This window comes from Mustela nivalis (assembly GCF_964662115.1).
Source record: "Mustela nivalis genome assembly, chromosome: 7".
NCBI classification, from domain to species: Eukaryota; Metazoa; Chordata; class Mammalia; order Carnivora; family Mustelidae; genus Mustela; species Mustela nivalis.
Window position 1 is genome coordinate 52,348,453 of NC_139026.1, and position 22,590 is coordinate 52,371,042.

At 41.2% G+C, this 22,590-nt stretch overlaps 1 pseudogene across 1 annotated transcript in view; it reads right to left on the minus strand.

Moving 5' to 3' along the window:
- Positions 1-4,023: 4,023 nt before the first annotated feature.
- The window catches only part of LOC309870226 (pregnancy zone protein-like), a 58,657-nt pseudogene continuing 40,090 nt past the window's right edge, over positions 4,024-22,590 (minus strand). The window contains exons 16-29 of the transcript in view: positions 22,003-22,086; positions 21,322-21,518; positions 20,980-21,059; positions 19,834-20,019; positions 19,453-19,527; positions 18,856-19,036; positions 17,631-17,854; positions 15,930-16,148; positions 15,638-15,765; positions 13,907-13,955; positions 7,093-7,134; positions 6,149-6,217; positions 5,119-5,219; positions 4,024-4,046 (exon numbers count right to left, since the gene is read on the minus strand). The product of the transcript in view is annotated as a pregnancy zone protein-like (transcript). The remainder of the gene's footprint in view (positions 4,047-5,118; positions 5,220-6,148; positions 6,218-7,092; positions 7,135-13,906; positions 13,956-15,637; positions 15,766-15,929; positions 16,149-17,630; positions 17,855-18,855; positions 19,037-19,452; positions 19,528-19,833; positions 20,020-20,979; positions 21,060-21,321; positions 21,519-22,002; positions 22,087-22,590) is intronic.

Genomic DNA, 22,590 nt, shown 5'->3' on the forward strand with positions numbered 1-22,590 from the left:
TGTGCCTATCCATAAAAAGTTTCTCAAAAAGAGTAGATCTTATGTTAAATGTTCTTATCAAAGAAGAGGGAGGGAAGAAACTGATGATGATTACATATGTGGCATTGTATATGGTGATGGTTTCATAAGTATATACTTACCTTCAAGCTCATCAAGATGTAGACATGATATATGTGTGTCTTTTTTTGTATGTCAGTCATACCTCAAGAAAAATAGCCACTTAGAAATAAAGGAAGGAAAGAAGTAAGGAAGGAAGATAGGAAGGAAGGAAGGGAGGAAGAGAGGAAGAAATTGACTACTTTATGCTACACCCTGAATTAGTCACAGTGGTTGCACAATGATGGTAAAAAGAATAAGAACTTTCAATTTTCGGGTGTAAGGAAATAGAATTGTTGGTATATTTTTAAGGACATTTATTGCCATAGCAGATATGAATTAGAAACCACAAACTGTGGCATTCAAGAACTATAACATTCCTTTTTTTAAAAAATGTTGAATTAAACCCAATTCTGCTTCCATTTTTCCAAATTGCTGGGTGAGACTTAATCTTAGTTTCTATTAGAGCTTTTTTCACAGTGTGATTTGCAAAGGAAAATGAGGAGATTGTTTTAGTGTTTGCTTGAAATGGTACTCCTGATATGGCCGTGTCATTGTCAAATCCCTGAGACCCCTTTAAAGCCTGGCTGCTTGGGTGTTTCTATGTTAGATTTGGGCGTGAGATTGTTTGCTGAGACTAAGAGCTTTGTAGCTCAGAGTAGGCCTCATTTAACTGAGAGGCTCTGTCTTGCCTCTTCTGTGCAGGGAGGGAGGGGACCACAGGTATCCACTATCTTGGGTCACACAAAACTCCACCCAACTCCTGGTTTTGGATTCTCCATGCCAATTGGGTTTCTATTCTTTCCTCCCTGCAAAAAACTTCTTTCTCCTCTTCTTCCCGAGCGCCTAGCATAAGTAATTTGCTCAGTAGGCAGGGCTTTCACAAAGTTATCTTTAAGTAACCTCTGCTTCTAAGCTTAAGAATTCTTAAGGCAAGAGAACACAAGGGCCTGGCTACACTTTTGAAATAGGGAAGGGAAAAACAAGGGATTAGGATCAGCATAGATCACATTCTTACCAAATCCTTTTTAGAAGTGAAAACAAAACACCAGTTAATTTTCAGTAAGTTATCCTTCCATGCTATTCAGGGAAGGAAGCTGGGAAACTGAGGAATATTTCAAGTGTTTTGAAAGAAAAATGAACATATATAGTTTCAGTTCAGGTATGTGCATAGATATATTTTCTTTTTGAAAAAAGAGAAAGGAAAAGATAAAGGAAGGGAGAACACTCTAGTTATCATTTTGGTAATTTCCATTTTACATATACATCTCCATAACCTCACATTATTGGATTAAAACACTTTTTGTTTAAAAGACTTTTTTTTTTTTTCTTTTTAAAGAAAGACTTCTGGTGCTAGGCTCACATGTTGTGATTTTCTTATACAGGAGTGGGTAAAATTACCCTTCCCCTCCCCCCAGTTTCTTCTTTGGTCTCTATTTGATAATGCCATTACTGCCCACACACATATTCTTCCTGCTTGTGCAAGCAAAAATATGATCCTAGAAATATGGAATTTTAATCCCAGGATTTAATAAAGAGCATCAAGAGAGTTACGTCTTTTTCTGCGAGTAGTGAAATGTTGGAAAAATGTATTAATCTCTGTTTATTACTTCTTCCATTCTTTATGTAAGAATGGATCAGCAATACTTGACCTCATAAGAAAGGGATAAAATTCATGGGGATAAATAGCACTACCTGCATCACTGAAAGGAAGGGATTAGTGCAGAGTTTATTCTTTTCTCTTTGGAAAACCTAAGGTGAAATCAATAAGTGGTCTGATCAAGGGGAGGATTTCTTAGGCTCCTGGCTGACCTGCCCTTCTGTCCTCCCTCTCGTTGTCCCATCTAATCCCTGTGATTGAGAAACCTCTTGTTTTTTACAAAATTCCCACATTCATTTGGCATCAGATCTTTTGGGTCATCTTTAAAGACTAAAATTTTCCATTTTGAAACATGGTGACTTTGATTCTGAGGGAGGCCAAGAGAACGGTTTTTTCATACAGTTTCTTAGCTTTTTCTCAGGAACAGAGAATTAGATTTAATTTTTTGGCAATACTACTTCATAGGAAACATTATATTCATCCACTGGGGTGCACAGAATGCCTAATTATTTTTCTTTGTGATGTTAGCAATTGTTGGTGTTCAAGACCTAGATACATTATTTCATTGTGAGTTGCAAAATGGTTTAGGTAAAATGAGATATTTAGAAAAGTCTCTGAGATGTTTAAAATACTATGCAAATATAAAATTTCATCAATATTTGATTTTCTGAAGAAGAAGGAGGAGGTAGAGGAAGAAGAAGGGGAGGAGGAGGGGAATGGAGAAGAGGAGAAGGGGGAGAAGGAGGAGCAAGGGGAAGGGGAGGTGGGGGAGAAGAAGGAGGAGGAAGAGGAGGAGGAGGGTGAGGAGAAGACCCATATAAATTAAAAATAAAAAGTAAATAGACAAAATTCCTCCTCAAAAATGGTTTGAGTTGAGAATGCTTTTATCAAGGGGACAGCAACTGAAAGATAATTTGGCTTCTGAATCAAATATAGGTCCATTTACCCTCCTTTCCTCTTCCCAATCACCATTTAAGGAATTTTGGAGACAGGAAGAAACCCACGGTAGGGCTAAAAATGAGAGGGGACATCATCAATAAGAGTTCTGTACCATCACCCCTCACAGAACATTGATTTTAGCAGTTATGGATGAGAGTACCCTGGGGGAGTTGGAGAGTCCAGTGGGGAAGTCCCAGCACACTGTGTGGGGTGGGGGAGATCTGAGAATAGATGCACTGAAGAGGGTTAGAAGAATATTTTCACTTTGCTTTCATCACTCTCCCCCAAGGTGGCACAGTTTGGTGCCAGCAGAAACCCCCATGGCCTGTATTTTTCCCAAGAAGGGAAGTGAGAACTTACTGAATGAGTGCCCCATTAAAGTTTGGCTTGGTCATGTGACTTGCCTTAGCCAATAGAATACAAATGGAACTTACATACTCTTCATTTTAGCCCAAGCTTTAAGAGCCCTTGCTTGATTCAGCTGTTTCTCTTTCCCCTCTTCCACGAGAATAGTTTATACTCATAACATTACATTGAGGGAGAATCTGTTATTCCCATTTCTTTGGGAGGAATCTGAGGCCGAGAGGTTAGGTAACTCTCCTTCTCACTCAGTGGGTGAGGAAAGGATGGAGTCTGAATTTGTCTCTAGGCAATCTGGTGCCTGTGTTTAGACTTAAACCACTGCACGATACTGCCTGTCTCCAACACATTCTTTTTTTTTTTTTCTTTTTTACAGATTTTATTTATTTATTTGACAGAGGACAGAGATCACAAGTAGGCAGACAAGCAGGCAGAGAGAGGGAGAGGAAGGGAAGCAAGCTCCCTACTGAGCAGAGAGCCCAAAGCTGGGCTCAATCCCAGGACCCTAGGATCATGACCTGAGCCAAAGGCAGATGCTTTAACCCACTGGGCCACCCAGGTGCCCCTCCAATACATTCTCTTATTTCAATTATTTTAGTCTCTTCTGAAGTCCATTTTTGATGTCTTAGCTGAGAGACAAAGACAAATATTTCCAGTTTCCTCTCAAAAAATCTCTCTCTAAGCAAAGGGTTCCTAGACCAATGGATGAGTTTTTTCTTGAGGTCTCTCAGAATGTAAGCTATTATCAGTTATTCCCTGTTTGACTTTATAGGTAATATCCACAGCTGAACTCTAAGTAGATTTATTACACATCTGTCTTCTTCACATTATTTAAAATAATATAATTCTTTATGTGAACATGTAGTTAATATTTGATAAGTAAACAACAGAACAAATGATAGCTTGAACAGAGACATTTATTCAACAAGCTTCTTTGATGTCTGTTTCACAGAGACAAACAACTCCATTTCTTTTAAATAGAAGTACAGGACAGGGAATCAGCAAAATACAGAGCCTACTTATGGTCTTCAAACGTTGCCATACTCTGCATCTATGGAAAAAAGAGAAACATAGGAAGGTTGTGGGATTTTCTCAGGAAGACTCCCTCAGTTGAGCCTGGGGAGCAGAGGGGACTAGAACAGAGGTTGGCACACTTTGGCTGTGAAAGGCCACATGGTAAATATTTTGGATGGTATAGGCCATGTGGATTCTGTCACAGCTACTCAACTTTTGAAAGCAGTTATAAAAAATAATGTAATGAGTGTGGCTCTGTTCCAATAAACACTTCATTTATAAAGATAGACATTGGGCTAGACTTTGTCAGAAGGAAAAAAATCAGCTGTGATGGAAAATGTTGCCTAATAGTGAGAGCTATCTTATCAACAAATGAGCAAACAATGCTTATTGACTTTTCTAATAATGGTGTGAATAACTGAAGTTGGAGTCTACCTACAGAGTAAGTGCTTTTCTCCACAGTTTTTTGTGTGAGAATGTGCCCAATGAAGGGTGTAGAAAAAGACTTGTAGAGAATTTTAAATTCAAAAGGAAGTTTAGGGAGCACTATTTCTGTGGAGTTATGGTCCTGGCATGTGATCTCTTACCTATGGTGCAGGAGGCAATGTACTCAAAAATGGCTGACTCATCTGAAGGAATCGTTGGATGAAAGGAGACCCCCCCCCAAAAAAATTTATAAACTGGAGCCCATATTAAGTCTGTCCACTTTACTTGTGGGGAAAAGTACATCATATCAGGATTGTAAAAACTGCATAAATATACAAGTGTTGAACAGGATGGTTAAAATATCTATATTCTAACACATTTTTAATAAACTGCTTTTCCTCATTGTATTATCATCGTATGTGTATTACACTCTCTGTGTCTCTAAACTCTTTGAGAGTAGTGACCAAATATTATCTTTCTTTTTAAATTTCTAAGTTTCTGACTCAACAGATATTGATAAATTGGTTCTGATAGTAGTTTCTACACTATGTATCTCAGAGCAGAGAGACAAATAGATGTACTACTGACTGGATGGACTAAAACTAGGGTCTGCTGTAACAACAGGATGCATTTCTTGGCTCTGGGTTGAGATTCTGTAGTTGTTTCGGTTTCCTTTGACTTACCTGTCTCATAGTAATCATAGACTAACAGTCACTGGCTTGAGGTCTCTTACTAGGATGTCTTGCAGAACCATGAAGGAAAAGCTGAGTGTCTGACTTGTTACCTAAAAGGAAAAGTGGGAGTAATGATGAGGCTAGAAAGCTTCCTTCCCTTTTCCCTGAGTAAATTATATTATTTTTTGTTCTCTGATTCTTATACAGTAGTGTCTTTTACATGAGCAAACATTTATGGGTGACAAGATGAGTTTTATTTTCTTATTTTTAAAAATATTTACTTATTTATGTTAGAGAGAGAGAGACAGAAGGTGTAGAAGCAAAGGGAGGAGGCAGAGGGAGAATTCCAAGCAGACTCCCCCTGAAGTCTGATGTGGGGCTTGATCTCACGACACTGAGACCATGACCTGATCCACCTAGATGCCCCCAAGATGGGTTTTATACACAACTTTGGAAACACTTTACCATGAACAAAATTCCCCTGATTTTCTCCTAAACACCCGAGACTGCATATTCTCCTGTCATCTTCTATGTGAGATTAACTCTCTGACCCCATGTGAATGGTTTCTAAGATGCAGAGGTACCATTTGTAATTATTCAACTATTCTACTTGTGTGCCAGATAAATAATTTCTTTTGCTTTATAGTCAGATTTGAAGATATTCATGAGGTGTAGATTTTATTTTCTCTTATATAGTGATTTATTAGAAATGTTTACACTATCATTGATCAGTCACCATGTGGTATATTTATTCTTTTGGGGGAGGTCTTCAAAATAACAGACACAATAAACCTTTTGTTCTATTGGTTTTCTACTTGAAATTTCATAGAAATACTCATTTTCCAATTTTAACATAATTAGAGAGAACAGTAGACTCCATGGATCTAAAAGGAGATTTCTGTTCTCTTAGAATAAAGGAACTTCTTGGAAGGGTGCTACTAATTACTGCTTTCCTCATACTACTTATTTTCTAGTGAAGAGACCTACTTAAAAAGACCACCAATATGTATAGTGTCAGCCAAAATGTCAGAACTCTTACCTGTTCCACACAAATGAGGACATGGTTATTCCTTACATCCATCCTGCTCACATGGCTAGATCTCTCAAGCTGAGGAAAATCAGAAAATTTAAAGTTAGAAAATGAAAGCAGATTGTAGTAAGGGACAGATGTCTATTTTTTTTTAAAGATTTTATTTGTTTATTTGACAGGCAGAGATCACAAGCAGGCAGAGATGCAGGCAGAGAGAGGGGAGGAAGCAGGCTCCCCGCTGAGCAGAGAGCCCGACACGGGGCTTGATCCCAGGACCCTGAGATCACGACCCGAGCCGAAGGCAGAGGATTTAACCACTGAGCACCCAGGTGCCTCGGGACAGATGTCTAAATGATGTCAGGGGAAGGATTCCTATAAATCATTTTCATGATTAAATATCTGGGTTACATTAAAGACATAAAAGATGGGTGAGGGGTAGGAATCAGATTTGGATACGGCCAACATTATTGTGTCTTGAGTGTGAAAAAACCATCTGGCTTTCTGTGAAGAGACAGAAGCCAGGTATTTTCAGATCAGGATTTCCTTCATGCCTCAATATCCAAGTAACAATTAGACCCTCTGGCATCTGCGATGAATCTAGTCAGATTAACTTTATCACTGCCGAATTTTTTAGAGCATTTCAGCCAATTTAGTACTTAATCATAGTCTGTCTTTCTTGCATTGTTACAGTAAAATAAATCCCTATGTGCTTTAAATCCCTAACTACCCTGTGTATGGCTCAAGGAGAGGGGCTCCTCTTGGGTTTCTCCAGTATCACAAGAGTCCCTCAATTAGAGACAAATAAGCAATTACTGAAATGAATTTCCTGGATTTTGGAAAAATATTTCTTGAGGCAGGATGCTATAAATAAGGCTTTAATATTGATATGGTCTTAGTTTGAAGATACAGAGTATTCTTTTGTATGAGATCTATTAGGCTTAAAACACACCTACCATTTTTACTGTTGGTTTCAAGGGGATAAAACCGGACACTGTCTGTCGGGGACCGCCTGTGGCCAAGGAAGTCCCCGCCATTACAAGATGGCGCCTGGCCAGGTGCCAAAACAAACCTCCATGTAAACAAGTTGATATCCACGACCGCCCATGCTGGGGAGGAAAAGCAGACATTGGATAGACTAATTGGGGGAAGCTTAGCAGCAGGTCTGTGATTGGATGTCTTGAGAATTTCTGTCTTCTGATAGGGTGCCCTACTGCATATAAGCGAGTGTGGTATGATAATAAAGGAGAAGCAACATGAACAAGATACCAGGCTACATGTTGTTCTTGTGGGTCAAGAACGATAATTGGTGCCGAAACCCGGGATATATTAAGAAAAATAGAAAAACCTTGCAAGGGAGAAGTCCGCAGGTAAGCGGGGTAAAACCATGACAAAGGTGGTGGGAAACTTGTACAAGTCCGCAATAAGAAGCGGGGCGGCCTTAGAGCCGGGATTTAGCCGTGAGTATACGCTGAACAACCATTTCGTTGGGATTCTAATTATGGGATCTGGACTGTCAAAGTCGAGGTTAGAGGGTTCCCTAAAGGACCTTCTAAAGGCCAATGGTACGCCATTAAAAACGAAAACTGCTAGAACTTTCTTGAATACAGTTGAGACAGTGGTGCCTTGGTTTCTGGACGAGGGCTTACTAAATATCCCCCAATGGGACCATTTAGGTGAGGATTTTAAGAAGGGGGACAAAAACAAACCATTGCCGCCGGGAACATTAGTTATATGGACTCTAGTCAGAGGGTGCCTGGGAGGATGTAAGCCGAAATGTGACTCAGCTATTCAGGAGGGCGCTGAGGCACTCGAGGAAGTAAAAGAAGAATGCTCATCTTGTGCTTCGGAAAGGAGTAGTTCTAGCAAAGGGGAAGAAGAAATGTCAGGGGAGGAGCTAGAGTGGAAGTTCAAATTAAAACTAGGCCCTCCCTGTTCAGCAGTGACCCCTAATGCTCCGCCTCCCTACAACCCCCTGGCGGAGGAGATAACATGTAAATGTCATCCCTCTGCCAATGAGGATTGGAAGACCGCATGGAGGGGGGCCAATAGCAGCTCGATGTTCCCAGTTCTAGAAGACCAAAATCATCAACGATATCACCAGCCCTTGGACTTTAAATTAGTTAAACAATTAAAGGAAGCGGTCATGCAGTATGGCTCTCAGGCAGCATTTACTATTTCTCTAGTGGAGTCCATAGCAGGCATGAATTTAATCCCCGAAGATTGGGGGAATTTAGCAAGGGCAGCCCTCTCTGGAGGGCAATATTTGGTCTGGAAGACAGCATGGCAAGAGCATTCCCAGGATGTTGCATGGCGTAATGCCGCGGCAGGCAATCCACAATGGAATCTGGATATGCTTATGGGCATGGGGCCATACACTGGTAAACATGACCAACTGCAATACAACCCTGCCGTATACATGCAGATTGCAGCTGCTGCTACCAAAGCATGGAAGACCCTCCAGGGCAGTGGGGACTTGCAGGGTCAACTATCTAAGGTGATACAAGGACCAAATGAAGCATATGCTGATTTTGTTGCAAGATTGATGCAAATAGCTGGGAGAATATTTGGAGATGTTGACACAGCCATGCCTCTAATTAAACAACTGGCCTATGAGCAAGCCAATAAATGGTGTAAAGAGGCCATTAGGCCATGGAAAGCTAAAGATTTAAGCACATACATCAAGGTATGCAGGGATATTAATGACAGCGTTATTCAAGGACAAGTACTTGCTTCAGCCATTACTCAAGGCCTTAAGGCATTCAGCTACCCCAACGTAAGGGCGCTAAAGAAAATTCTGGGGGATGCTACAAATGTGGAGCTCAGGGGCCCTTTAAGCGAGAATGTCCCAACAGCAAGGGTCCCCCAACAGCAAAGCAACCTGGCATATGTCCTAGGTGTAGCAAGGGTACACACTGGGCGAATGAATGTCGCGCAGTAAAAGATATTCAAGGTAATCCACTACCCCCAAGGAATTCAAAAAACCGGAAATAGGGCCCATCACCCCAGGGCCCTCAAATGTATGAGGTGCTTCAACAGGTAGCCCGCACACATTACCCACTGACGAACCAAGACGGGCTATAAAAGGAAGCGCCGGAGGGGCGCCTGGGTGGCTCAGTGGGTTAAGCCACTGCCTTCGGCTCGGGTCCTGATCTCAGGGTCCTGGGATCGAGTCCCGCATCGGGCTCTCTGCTCCGCAGGGAGCCTGCTTCCTCCTCTCTCTCTCTGCCTGCCTCTCTGCCTACTTGTGATCTCTCTCTGTCAAATAAAAAAATAAAATCTTTAAAAAAAAAACAAAAACAAAAAACAAATGTTTAAAAAAGGAAGCGCCGGATTGGACATCCGCACTACCACCAGATTCGTACTAACCCCCGAGATGGGAAACCAGGTTGTGGAATCGGATTTTAAGGGCCCACTGCCTGTGAACACTGTAGGCCTATTATTAGGGCGTAGCTCCACAGCCCTTGCCAGATTAATAGTACACCCTGGAGTAATTGATGCTGATTATACAGGAATAATCAAAATATTAGGGTCTTCCCCTCGTGGCATTACAGTTATCAGTCCAGGTGATAAAATAGCACAAATTATAGTGTTACCAAGCTGTCATAAACTATTCCCCAACACAGAAAAATCCCGTGGACAGAGGGGTTTTGGCTCCACTGGCCCGCCCCTCGCATGTCTAACACTTGGAATGGAGGATAGACCTCTTTATTCTCTTTGGATCAGAAATAAAAAATTTATGGGCCTTCTGGATACCGGGGCTGATCGTAGTATCATTAATGAAGTTGATTGGCCAAAAGATTGGCCCCTACAAAGGGCTGATCAAACCCTTAGAGGCCTAGGGGTTGCCCAAAGTCCTATGTGTAGTGCTGCTACATTACCATGGAAGGATGATGAAGGTTATAGCGGCCTGGTTCAGCCATATGTACTTAAGATCCCTATATCTCTCTGGGGAAGAGATATTCTTCCTCAAATAGACCTAAAATTGACTACTGAAGCCTTTTACAGTGAGAAAGCTCGAAACCTCATGACTAAAGCTGGATATTCAGGAGTTGGAGGATTAGGGAGGAAAAATCAGGGTATTACAAATTCAGTACCCCTAAGTAATTATACCTCTGGGATTGGTGGACTGGGGTTGGGTTTTTCATAGGGGCCACTGAGCCTTTGAAAATTCAATGGCACGATGACAAGCCTGTGTGGGTTTCTCAGTGGCCCCTGCCCAAAGAAAAATACGAAGCAGCCCACACATTAGTGTAGGGACAACTTGTTGCAGGACATATAAAGCCTTCCACTTCACCATGGAATACTCCTATCTTTGTCATTAAGAAAAAATCAGGTAAATGGCGGTTATTGCATGATTTGAGAGCAATCAATGCCCAAATGGTTATCATGGGACCAGTCCAATTAGGGTTACCCTTGGTATCTGCCCTCCCCTCGAGATGGCCTTCAATTGTTATAGATATCAAAGATTGCTTTTTTTCTATACCATTACACCCCAATTATACCCCCCAATTTGCATTTACCATACCCACTATTAATCATTCTGGTCTCGATCAGCAATTTGAATGGACAGTTCTTCCTCAGGGTATAGCTAACAGCCCCACAATGTGTCAACTTTATGTTGATCAGGCCTTGCAAAAGGTCAAGGAGCTCTATCCTTCGGTTTTGGTATACCATTATATGGATGATGTACTACTTTGCCATAAACAGGAAGAACAGCTTGAAAAGGCCCTTGTTTCCCTTTTTGAATGTTTCAAACAGTTTGACTTGAATATAGCCCCAGAAAAAATTCAAAAAACAGTTATCAAGGAATACTTGGGCACCAAGATTGACAGCACAAAGGTCAAGCCCTTGAAAATCACTTTGTGAACTGATTCATTAAAGACATTAAATGATTTTCAAAAACTCTTGGGAGATATTAACTGGATCAGGCCATACCTAAAACTCACTAATCAGGAACTACAGCCCCTGTTTGAGACATTGAAAGGAGACTCTGACTTGAACTCCCCCCGTATTTTATCTGAACAAGCTCAAGAAGCTGTTAAATTGATTCAAAATAGACTTGAGACTGCCCAAGTTGATAGAATTAATTACTCTGAAACCCTACATTATTGTGTTCTTGCAGTAGAGCACACGCCCACTGATGTTTTTTGGCAGGAAGGTCCCATCTCCTGGGTCAATTTAGCTTACTCTCCAGGAAAAGTTCTGCCATGGTATCCCAATGCCATAGATAAAATCATATTGAAAGAACTAAAACTTAGCAGTCATCATCCTAACTCCTTATACACAAGAGCAGTTAACTTGCTTAGCAGCATGTGATGTTGATTGGGCCATTACCATGACTATCTCAACTGAAAAATTTGACAATCATTATCCAGCAAACCCATGGCTGCAATTTAGTCTTACTCACCCATTAATTTATCCAAGGGTTACATGTCAATCACCATTGGATAATGCAAAACTCGTTTTTACTGATGGTTCTAAAAATTGGGTGGGTGCTGTGGTTACCCAAGATAACACTTGGACCTTTTTATTTCAAAGCTCCTCCCCTCAAATTACAGAGCTATTTTCAGTCATTAAAGCCTTTCAGTTGTTTCATGATACACCTTTTAACTTGTTATCAGACAGCAAATATGTTGTCCAAGCTGTCTTCGTCCTGGAAAACGTAGGTCACATCAGCACCAAATCCACCATTACAGAAACTTTAAAGAATCTCCAACACATTATATGGGACAGAAAGATACCCTTTTATATAGGGCATATCAGGGCACATGGGCTCTCCCTGGCGCCTTGACGGAAGGCAATCGCACTGCAGACATGTTAACCAAAGAGCAATTTATCTTCACTTTAATGGAAAATATTCAACAAGCAAAACAATTTCACAAGCTATTTTATGTTAATGCTCTTACTCTCAGACTTAAATTCAACATAACTAAAGCTCAAGCTAGGGACATTATAGTCTCTTGCAAAAACTGTGTTACCCTCTTGCCATCCCCCTCCTTAGGAGTCAACCCACGAGGCCTGTTACCCAACCATATATGGCAAATGGATGTTACTCACATCCCTGAATTTGGCAAACTAAAATATGTGCATGTTTCCATGGACACATGTTCTGGTGTCATATTCACCTCTATCCATGCTGGGGAAAAATCCAAAGATGTTATTTCCCACTGCCTTCAAGCCTTCGCCGCTTGGGGTAAGCTTCGACAAATAAAAACAGACAATGGACCTGCATACACCTCACAAGTATTCCACGGTTTCCTTACTCAACTAAACATTACCCTAAATCATGGTATTCCCTACAATCCTCAAGGACAAGCCATCGTGGAACGTGCCCACTTAACCATCAAACAAACTCTTTTAAAACAAAAAGGGGGAATAGGGGACACGTTCCAGTCCCCTAAAGACAAACTAAATACAATTCTATTTATTTTAAATTTTTTGACGCTCGATAAAAATGGTCAAGCAGCAGCTGAAAGACATTCAGCCCATATGGATTCTTCCCCCAAGCCCTTAGTTCTTTGGAAGGATATCCTTACGGGACAATGGAAAGGCCCGGATCCTGTATTAATCTGGAGCAGAGGTTCTGTTTGTGTTTTCCCACAGGACAAAGAAGTGCTGATTTGGATTCCAGAGAGATTGGTCCGGAAGGCCCCTGAGAATGAAGATGAGGACAGAGGAAGCCGTGATCCTCCTACTGTCGTGGGGGACTCTGATATTCCTAATTCCCCCGACAGCGACACGTAAATTATAGGCTATTCTGAAAGCTTGGCCCTATCCTTTACCTTTAACTAATTCTTCCTTTATCTTCCCCCCGTTCTTCACTACCAATCAAACCCTAGGCTTACCCACAGTGCATAAATCCGATGATTCTAGCTGTAATATTGAGTGTTGGTTGTATTGTTCCTTTTTCTGCGCTCTGTGTGACCCCTGTAAAATTCTCTAACCTTAGTCAGATTAGCAATTCCTCCCGACTGCTCTCCCAATATTTACAAGGCACCTGGTCTGAAGACTTTCAAAATTTTACACGGAGCCTTTTTGCTGAGATCACTAAGGTTAATAGTACTCGTGTACGGCCTGCATCATTTCCAGACATACTAAATGCACTTGGCAATGTTTTTAACTTTACTAAACAATGGGCTGGAACGATTGGTCTGCTTGTCCTTCTCCTCATTGGCATGCTACTTCTTACTAAGAAAATATTTCAGTGGAGATGACAACATCGGGAGCAAAAGTGAGCCCTAGTACAAGCTCTGCTGGTGATTGAAGCTGGAACATCCCCCAGATATGGTTAAGTATGCTGGGTCAGTAGTCAAGGACGGGTAAGATCAGCAGAGAGACATACCAACCTAAGACAGAGATCTTTGCTATCTCATGTCTAATGACGGGTAAGGATGTCTTCTACTGTTGACAACCTAAGACAGGCACGATCCCTGCCATAAAACAAAAAAGGGGGAGATGTCGGGGACCATCTGTGGCCAAGGAAGTCCCCGCCATTACAAGATGGCACCTGGCCAGGTGCCAAAACAAACCTCCACATAAACAAGTTGATATCGGCGATGGCCCATGTGGAGGAGGAAAAGCAGACATTGGATAGACTAATTAGGGGAAGCTTAGCAGCAGGTCTGTGATTGGATGTCTTGAGAATTTCTGTCTTCTGATAGGGTGCCCTACTGCATATAAGCAAGTGTGGTATGATAATAAAGGAGAAGCAACATTAACAAGATACCAGGCTACGTGTCGTTCTTGCGGGTCGAGAATGATAACTGTCTTCACATCAACAGTCACCATATTGGAAACAGGATGGCTCCTTGTGTAACTGTAGTGTCAAAGGATAAAGGAATTAGGGCTTTGTATGTGAAAGAAAGCCAGAGTCCCTCCTTTAAGATCTACCATACACATGCCTAGCTTCATGAAGTTTTCTGTAACATTTTAACTCCTAGAAATCTCTGTTCCATGGACACGTATGACATTGGTGTTTGGAACCCTGAATGTACGTCAGATCTATAGCTTACTAAAATCATAAATGTTCAAGTCTCAGTCCAAACTATCAAATCAGAATCTTTGGAACGGAAGCTTGGTAATCTGCATCGCCAGTTTTTGGACACTCCATTTATACTATACAGTTTTTATTTTGTAGGTATTTCTTTTCTATTTCTTTTTTAAAGATTTTATTTATTTATTTGACAGAGAGAGATCACAAGTAGGCAGAGAGGCAGAGAGAGAGAGGAGGAAGCAGGCTCCCCGCTGAGCAGAGGGCCTGATGCGGGACTCAATCCCAGGACCCTGGGATTGCAACCTGAGCCAAAGTCAGAGGCTTTAACCTACTGAGCCACACAGGCACCCCTATTTCTTTTCTATTTTTAGTTAACCTGAATGCAGCATGTCTCCAGAGAAGTTCCAAAGTGTTGTGGGATCAGATAGACTCTTAAACTTTATACTTTGAATAAACCCATATTTACTAATTAGGTTGGTTGTCTGAAATAAAATTTGTTTTACAATATCAATATCATTAGCAGTAGACACATAGTACTATATGCTGTTATGTTTTCTTAGGATTCCTATAAGATTTTTTAAAATTAAGGATTTACTTATTTATTTATTTGAGAGAGAGAGAGGGAGAGGGAGAGAGCATATGCGAGTAGGGGGAGGGGCAGAGGGACAGAGAATCTGAAGCAGACTCCATGTGGAGCATGGAGTCCAATTCAGGGCTGGATCTCACAACAGCAAAATCATGATCTGAACCAAGAGCTGGATGCTCATCTGATTGAGCTACCCATGAGCCCCAAATTCCTATAGGTTTTTGATGGGTTATTATATGGCAATTTCTGTATTTTACATTTAATTTATACCATTTATATTAACATCTGCTATTTATGTATTTGATTAGAAAAATAATAAAATAGAATTTAATTATTCAGAAGAGGTAAGGAAGACTTACTTCAACCTAAAGTACAAATCTTTGTGGAAAGTAATTTTTTAAAAAAAGATTTTATTAATTCATTCAACAGAGAGAGAGAGAGCATGAGCAGGGGGTAGGAGCAAGAAGAGAGGGAAAAGCAGCTCCCCCACTGAGCAGGAAGCCTGGTATAGAGCTCAATCCCGGGACCTGGGATCATGACCTGAGACAAAGGCAGTTGCTTAGACGACTAAGCCGCCCCAGTGCCGGAAAGGAACTCATTCTTCAGCAGTGAGTTGAACAAAAAATTTGTGTAAAAGTAGGAATTTATTAGAACATTTGAATGGTCTACATTTTTTATTTGACAGCTTAAGACCAGACTTTGCTTTTAAATGTTTTTAAAGTTACTGAAACTTTAAGACAAAAAAAATTGCTAGAGAAAAGGATCACTTTGTAATGTATATAAGGCTAACTTCATTAGTAGATATATCAATTTTAAATTATATCCACCTAACAGCATAGCTTCCAAATATATTTTTAATTACTAAAGTTTCCAGATAGCTTTTAGACTCAGGATTATGTGATTCAGTCAGAAGTCTTACTTGACATTCAGTGAGATCTGGAAGCTGGTGTGAGCTTTGGGTCCATCACAAGTATGGGGTATAGTCTGCACCTCCAAGGCAAATGGGGAGTCCTCCTTCTCTGGAAGAATATTGTATATCACGGATGTCTGTGGAACACCAAACACACTGTCAGCTTCTCTCCTTACCTGGGACTCCTCACTTTTTCATCATTCAGCTTTTCTGATTTGCCCTTTACTTGTCCAGGAAGGAGAGATCAGAGCTCCCCTTTCATTCAGTAAGGTTAAACTTTCCCACATAACTGGAGTCTTACCTGAAGATACACACATCTGTCTCCAGTCACTGTTATAGAATATTCTCTAGGCAGCTCTGGCAATGAGACCTGATGCCGCAACAGGAGGTTGTTGTCGTCCACTTGGAAATTTGTGACAAATGCCTGTGAGTTCTGGATGGTCACCTGTGCAGCTTTCCCAGTCCTGGTGCAGGTGGCTGTTCCATATCTGGATAAAGCCTGGAGAGCCACCACTGTGTCCTGGAAATGTCAGAACCCACTTCCACAGAGTAAGTTTTTGGTAGCAGGGATTTTCCCCCAAAGTCTGTGTTGGTTACCACGATGGGATGCTGGCTTTTCCCCCTGAAGTATACACCTACTCTTTGTTTTTCCTTTCTTACTGCCTTTCAGGCCTCATCAAACTTGTGCTATAATTTCTGTAAATGAAATACAAGATTATTGATGTGAATTAGCCCCGCCACTTATTTTCCCGTATATTGCTTTTGTCCTAAAGGATTATTCTCTCTTTCTAGAAGATGCAGCCTGCTCTTTTTCATCAACAGTCCTCTTGGCTTTATCTTTCAAAGACTGGGTCAAAAAATCAGCAAGCTGATTAACACCAGAGTGACTGGTGTTAATGTAGATAGAAGAATGAGAGAAACTGGCTACGAGTAGTCATATGAGACAGCTGAACTTTCCCAACCTTCTTTTCTTCTTTTATACAGCTTATTTTACATTCTCTACACCTAATGTCTCTGAAAAACAGAAGTTTCCCTAGGTCCATCCTAAATATTGAAAGAAGATTGTAGGAGTTAAAATTCAGATTCTCTGGATGTTTAACAAGAAAGGAAAATTCCAAGAACTTCAGCTTTGAAAAAGAAGGTCAGTTTAAAGAGGTCAGTCGCAGGGTAGGTAGAAAGGAGTGGAGAGCCTGAACAGCACTTCTTAATCATTCTATGAAGATCAAAGTGAACTCCACTTGGTCTACTTCCATTTAAATCGTACAATTTTCTGGCTCACCTTAGATAATTTCTTATTGGAAGAATCCTACAGATTTAGTCTGGAGCTTAGAACACTGATTCTTCTTCTTTCTTTTTTTTTTTTTTTTTTCAAGATTTATTTTATTTATTTGGGCGGGGTTGGCAAAGGGAGAGGAAGAGAGAGAATCATAAGCGGACTCCCCATTAAGGATGGAGCCTGATGTGGGGCTCGATCTCACAACCCTGACATCATGACCTAAGCTGAGATCAAGAGTTAGAGGCTCAACTGACTAAGCCACCCAGGCACCCCTACAACACGAATTCTTAACCAGGGGTGATTTTACCTGGTCTCAACTGGGAGTAGGGTGTTACTGGCGTCTAGTGGGGAAAGGACAGGGGTGCTGCTAAACATTGAAGAGTCCAGGACAGCTCCTCACAACTAACCATCTGACCCAAAATGTCAAGAGCACTGATATCAAAAAACCCTAGAGTGTGGCTAATGACCAATGTGCATAAGCTTTAGAGAGGAATGATGTTTACGGTGAGTAGCCAAATCGATAGGATATTAACATAGTGCTTAGGGAAAAGTGTTTTTGGAGAATGTCTTAGATCTCTTCATATTCGTATTATCCTCAAATATTCCTAAGTAACTCTTCTAAGATGTAACAGTCTCTTCTCTTTCCTCATTAACGGTTGTATTTTCAAGCTTCCCATGTGCCAAGTGAAGCTAGAGACTGAAGAAGACTATTTGGGAACCAGAGACCTGAGTGGAGGAGAAGCCCCCGTGGGAATTTTGTTGTTTTGTGATCCACTTCACGGTGCGCCAGGTGGAAGTCAGCTCCTCTGAGGTTGGGGCAGGCTGGGCCGTGAGGTTAGCTAGGAGCACATAGGACATCATCTCCACCTCAGCTGAGGGAGCCGGGGGTTCATAAAAATGCCCGACTGGTGCCCTGAGTTTCTGAGGTCGCTCCCAATGGACTGAGTTGTCTTAAGGGTGAGAAAAATGAGAGAATCCTGATTACTAGTAGATGATACGTGAACACATACATATTTGTATCATATGGAGCTGAAGAGAGTACAGAGAAGAAGTAATGAGCCCTGCAAATTCACTAACTCCCATTTCCGTGCTAAAGTTTGTTTAGTCCTGTGGGGAGAAGTTGAAGTTTATTGTTGGAGGAGGAAGCACAGAGCATCCTTATCAGTTTCTCAAGTATTTTAATTGAGTCAGAGGAAGAGGAAAGTGACAGAGAGAGTTCTCTTATTCCTTGTGATATTTCCTGGAAACTGAAAGATAAACTGGAATATAAAACCTACCTATTGATCTCAGAGGACTTTTGTGATAATCTCTGGCAAATAGAGATAAAAACATTTGGAAAATGCTATTACACTTCTTTTTTTTTTTTTTTAAAGATTATTTACTTATTTATTTGACAGAGAGATTACATGTAGGCAGAGAGGCAGGCAGAGAGAGAGAGGAGGAAGCAGGCTCCCTGCTGAGCAGAGAACCCGATGTGGGACTCGATCCCAGGACTCTGGGATCATGACCTGAGCTGAAGGTAGCGGCTTAAACCACTGAGCCACCCAGGCGCCCTATTACACTTCCTTTAATATGGTTTTTGGTTGTGCCTCTTTTCATCCAAGTGTGGAGACAGATATCATGTGAAATATATATAAATTAAATTAGAGTGAGCACGGGGGGAGGGGCAGAGGGAGACTTTCAAGCCGACATCCTGCTGAGCGGGTTGCCTGGCATGGGGCTCAATTTCACAAACCTGAGCCGAAATCAAGACGTTGGAGGCTTAACTGACTGAGCCACCCAGGCACCCAAGAAGACATTTTTATAAGAGGTGCTCTGATTTCACAATATACAAGTTGGCTAAGGAATTCCAGATGGGAGCTGGTTACTTTCATTTGGAATATAGCTCTTCTCTTTTCGTAGTATCAATGTAAGCAAAAGGGGAAATTTTTTTTTTACCATTTGCTCTCACCTTCTTTCATGGCTTCCTCATCAAGGGAGTTCAGTATTTCTCTCCACTTCTCTTGGTTTCTCACTAGGGCAAAAGCGTAGGCCAACAACGCCTTGGTGTAGCTGTGGCTCCCACGTATCTCTTCCTTTGCTGTGTTCCAGGCAGTCTCCAGGCAGAACAGGGCATTGCGAATAACAGGGTGCTGCAAAGACAAAGAGGCAAGGATGTCAAATTAGGGTAAGTAGAGGATGGAGACAGCCCTGACTTGGATATTGCTCGATAGATGCGGTTTGTGGTTGCCAACCAGCCAGGTAGACAGCCAGATATCCACAAGACTGAAATGGAAAAGATATATAAAATCTCTTAGCTTTATAGTTAAGTCTTCAAAGAATAAGGCTAGCAAGCCCATGGTTTTCAGATTTGTTTTGGTATAGAGTCCAAGGGCATGACTAGGCAAGCATAAGTTCCCTTCAGTGGATTCACCGAAGAGCTCATCTAGCTGAGAAATGCCTCAGCATTGAGCAAAAGGGAAGAGGAGACTTGGCTTTTAGTAGGGGGTATTCCAGACATCAGGCTGGTAGTTTCCATGGTGGGAAATGGGATTGAGGTGAACCTTACAGTGATTAGAAGAGGCAATTCCATAAGAGCAATAGTAATGTAGGCAGTGAAGGTCACTCCACCTTCTTCTCCTCCCTGTGGAGAGGGGGCAGATTTTTATTAATTCTACTCAAATTTTAGTATATTCTCTACTGCTGTTTCATAGAGACTCTTCTCAGGATCTGTCTTTATCAAGCAAAATAGCACCGGAATGCAAAGCACTGTTTCTTTGTCCTCTAGAATTTTCAGGTTCAATATTCCTTCCCTAATGCCCTCTCACACTGCTGGACTTCATCTTCGCAATGTCTCTGTGCCTTTCTTCTCCCCTCACCTTCTGACCTTTGGAGGAATGTTAGTTTTGGTGTATCACGAGGCTCAGGATAAGTACTCAGAACACCTCACCTTAATGGCATTGTTGAGCAGAGACCCGGAACTCCTGAAAGAGTTCTTCTTCCCTTCTGCCTTTGGGAGAGCCAGATGAGGGCTTGGGTGATGCATGCTTCCTCGATTAAGATGTAGGCTTGAGCCTGGGCAAAAGTCTTCAGTACAAGGGCCGTGATCCCGAAAGGTGGGGAAGAGTGGGTTGGTCTTTTCCATGTAGCACCCTAATACTCTGTTTCCCAAACATAGACTCCATCTCTCCCCAGTGCACCCTCATGAGATTCTGTGAGCTATCACTAAGAGTTTGGAGACTTTTTCTGTTAAGGGGGCAACTTCCATATTCTTTTTGCTTAGCTACAACATGTTGGTAAATCATTACCAACTGGTCCCTGCTTCCTAAAGCATTTCTGTGTCACTTTAGAGATTCAGGTGTCTCCTAGAGTTATTGAGTAGTTATGATATTTGCTCTCACACTTCTGGGCTTTCTGTATTTATTTCCTTTTCACAAATTTCTTATCTTCTCTTCTGCAGCTAATACTCTAATGAACAAACCACTTTGAAAGTTGCTTCAGTAAATATTTCCCTCCACATAACCCAGCCCCTCCACCACTTTCTGGGTCATTGATTTCCACTTGTTTTCCTGTGTGGTCAGACTTATTCAAGACAGATAGATACATAGGTAGATCAGCAGGTGGACAGACACATACATAGATGGGATGGATGGATGGACAGACAGTTGGAAGGAGAGACAGAAGACAGATGAATAAACAGAGAGAGAGAGACAGATAGACACACACAGAGTCATCTAGAAGAAGGAAGTAAAGTACACTCAGTTTTTCTAACCTGTTTCTAGCATCTCTCAGTGCTGAGAAAAAACTTAAGAAGGAAAATCACAAACTTACAATGGTCCCTTAGTAACAAGAGAAAAAAAAGATGCTTGGTGTATTAGATATAAAAAGAATGAACTTCCAAGCATTCTCAGTTCTGCCACTTATTAGTTGTTTATACCAGAGACATTTACTTATCCATGATGAATGCCATTTCCTCCTCTGTAAAAAGAAGTGACTAGCTCTCACTTGACAGGATTGCATTAAGAATTAAATAGGCTAATATTTGTACATGCTGTGAACTCATAGTTGAAAGTCAGAATAGATTTTCTTTTCTTACCATGTGTCACCTTGGTTCCTGCCATATTGTTCCCCCAAAGTGCTATAGGGACCATCTTGGTGTTTGTAGTTCAGCTGTCTCTAGTAGCCTGGAATGGAAGGTTCAAGAAGCGTAAGAAGTGTTATAGAAAGGCAGGCCACCCAAAAGTGCAGGCTGATGCATCCAGAAGCCACAGACATTGTACAGTCTCCTACCTGACATGGTTTTGGGAACATTATGGATATGCTATAATACAACATCTTATTATATGGTGGGAAATTTGTCATTCCCACAAAGTCACCATCAATAGCTTAATATCTGGTAATATAATTCAAATTTAATTGAGAAAAGTCTCAGACTAACAAAGTAAACTTTTGTCTCACCACTGATAAGATAGCCAAGCACTTTGGACTTGATCTCTGGAGTCAAATGTTGGGTTTCATTCAGATAGTTCAAGACATAGATGTTAGGAGCAAACAGGACCATGTTTTATTCTCCACATCCATAGGATATCTGGAGGAGATTCTGTATATTTTGCATAGCAGAACCCAATATGTCACCTAGAGAATGTGAAAGATTAGATATCAGAGTAATTCAGCTCTTAAGTAGACCAACATTATTAAAGACAAATTGTTTTCATAATTAGAGTCATAGACGCTATCATTTAGGCAAGAGGAATTTATATTTAGAGCGTAAGACTTCCAGAATCCTAATAGAAATAGATGCTATTAATAAGTTGCAATTTAAAACACAAATATTGGGGTGCCTGGGTGGCTCAGTCAGTTGAGTGTCTGACTCTTGGTTTCAGCTCAGGTCATGGTCCATGGTTGTGAGCCACACATCAGGCTTCATGCTCGGTGGGGAGTCTGGTTGAAGATTCTCTCCCTCTGCCCCTCCCCCACTCTCTCTGTCCCAAATAAATAAATAAATAAATAAATAAATAACTCTTAAAAACCCCCACAAATAAATAGATATAGGTGTATAGATTCAGATGTATGATGGCTGCTCTTTTGTCCCAAGTTTCCCGGGTGCAAGGTGACTCACCCAAAACTGAGAAAGAGGCTCTGGCAGATTCTTTGACCACGTTTGGTGGGAGCTTCAGGAATAACTGCTCAGATATTTCAGTACCTTTGGAAACAGACAACCCATACCAAAGTATGACATCTCTTATGACTACAATGTAGTGTTTGGGAGGGGGGCTTCAGAGCCACACTTACTACCTCTGTACCTTGGATACATTACTTAACCTTCTTAGAGTCTAACTTGCTCATGTGATGATTCAGTGGAAGAATGTATGTAAAGCATGTGTGCATTAGAACAGCCCATGCAACACATGATGTTTCCATACAGGTGAGCAGAGTTATTATTGTAGTTATTTATTATATTTATCTATATTATTGTGTCTCCTTTAGGAACCCTAGGTCTAGGAATAAGGACTTTGGCTTCAGGTGAGATCACCTTAAATTGTCCAGCTCTTTTTGGCATAGAATGACTTCCAGAGTCCTTTCTGCTCTCATTTTACTATGTTCTTGGTAGCTGTTCATGGTGGTTCTAAAAGAAGGTATGGGAGCTGATAGGGCATATAGTTCTTTGATCTGATTGTCTAATCCTCTGATTTTATAGTTCTCTGAT